This window comes from Sinocyclocheilus rhinocerous, unplaced genomic scaffold (assembly GCF_001515625.1).
Source record: "Sinocyclocheilus rhinocerous isolate Xijiao unplaced genomic scaffold, SAMN03320098_v1.1 scaffold569, whole genome shotgun sequence".
Classification (NCBI taxonomy): Eukaryota; Metazoa; Chordata; class Actinopteri; order Cypriniformes; family Cyprinidae; genus Sinocyclocheilus; species Sinocyclocheilus rhinocerous.
Window position 1 is genome coordinate 1,418 of NW_015652146.1, and position 2,213 is coordinate 3,630.

Here is a 2,213-nt window from a genome sequence, read left to right on the forward strand (position 1 = left end):
ACAAAGCTAACCAGCAAAACTTGATATCAAAAGCATCCTAAATGTTGCTAAATGTGATTGCACCATATTGTAATGAGGAAACTTTCTTGGTATTGCTGTTTCAAATATCCCACCATAATCTGTAGTCTGAGCCTGTCAAGGGCTAATGGCAATGGCAGATACGTTACTACTTAATTTCAAGGAAAATCATTTTCTTTTTTTGTTTGCCAAATAACCCTGTGTATGTGTCCGCCCCCGCAACCCCCGGAAAAAAGTTCAGGCTCAGGATTTTTTTTTGCTTTAACCCTTGATAATGGCTGTCCCCATGCCACATACAGTAACATACAGTAACAGTAACAGGCAGGTTTAATATATATGAACTGGATCACCCAAAATCAGTCCAAACAAGAACAAGAACACAAATCAAGATGTGTAAAGAAAGAAAGAAACCTGTGTGTGAAAACAACCAGCTTATAATGGTAAAAATCCACCCACTCATTTTTTTATAATCCCAATAAAGCGGTTCCAGATTTTTCCCTATATACACGTCATACTAGGGAAAGTCCCACCCATTTGTGACGCTCTCTGCCTTTTAGCATAGACCCCGCCCTGTGTGAGAAGCAGCAGTCCGCCATTACTGTTTTCTTGCTGTAGCTGCTGGAGATACAATGTCACTGCCAAAGAGGCATTACAAGTCTTGTGTTTCGGGATGCACCAACGAATATAGGAGTCTCCATAGACCACTGAGGACACGGTGGTTAAAATACATTTTCGAAGGGAATGTCCTGGAAAAAAAACCCGCTAAAGTCCTATATGTTTGTGCTAATCATTTTACGCCGGAGTGCCTCACAAACGAGGGTCAGTTCAACGCTGGAGTTGTGCAAAGATTACTTCTGAAAGAGGGATCGATGCCAAAGCTTCGTGTGCAAACGTCAGCTCCAGACAAAGTAAGCATCACACGTCATATTTTGTTTTCCAAAAGAGCTTCTTGGCTCTCTGTAAGGCTAATGTTGCTAAAGCTACCATTGTCTCTGCCTGTTTTCACTGATGCTGCCTTCACGTGGTACCAAAATTTTCGTAAATAGGAATGTGGTAGTTAAAAATTGCATATGAAAGCAATGTGAAGTCGACCGCTTGAATTTGTCGAGCTCATAATGTGATAGCACGCGAAGGCACCATGAGACCAGCTATGTTGTTGTTTTTATCGCGCCGTGCTCCCCATCTGTGTAATTCATAAACGTGCATTTACTGCACAGTACAATCAGATTGCGTGATATTGTCCTGTTCCTTTTCAGATGAGTACGGAGTACTGCACGTTTTGGCTAATACCCTAAAAGTGGCAATTTCAACAAGCTATATTTTGAGCTAAAACTTCACATACACACTCTAGGGACATCAGAGACTTATTTTACATCTTGTAAAAAGGGGCATAATAGGTCACCTTTAATATCGCCCACAAACCAACAGAAGAAGAGGAGTTTACAACGGTTCTCTTTCAACGTTTCCAGTTGTAGAAATGTGAACTATGAATTTGAAGGTTTATGGATTTTATGTTGATGCTGATGTTTACATGCAAACTGAAACAGCATCACTCCACCCAGCATCCGCAAACACTGAGATCATCTTGTGCACGCATTGTGCAAACACACATGTGAGCATGAAAGTAAACTCAAATGTATATAAAGACTTGCTTCACTTGTAGTCCTGTAGCTCAGCTTGTGAGGTAAAAAAAATTAAAAACAAGTGATTCAATGGCTCCATTTGACAAACAATGACATAACTGATTATGCTACTACTATAACCTGCACACAAATAAACTGTAACAGGGACTCTTTAGGTAGAACAAAGAGCGAGCTTTATTACATAAAAGGAGTAGTCAAACAGGCAAGATCAATATCCAGCAAACAATAGTGATGTTCGGTTCTTGAACAAATCGTTCTTTCTCAGAAAGTAACCGGTCGAACGGTTCACAAATTGAACTGAATCGAACTTTAGTTCCGGGTTGATGATGCAGGACGCACAGCCGAAGTAGCACGTCCAACTCAAAAAGAACCGATTGAGCCGGTTCAACCAACTGTCGAAGTTTGCCGAGGATTATTGAGGACTCAACAAGAACCAAATGAGCCATGGCGAAGTTTGCCGAGGATTACCGAAGATTCAAGCCTGAGGCACGTACTGGAAATATGCTTATTATGACTGTTATTAATTTACATTTTATTAAAACCTGCAAAAAC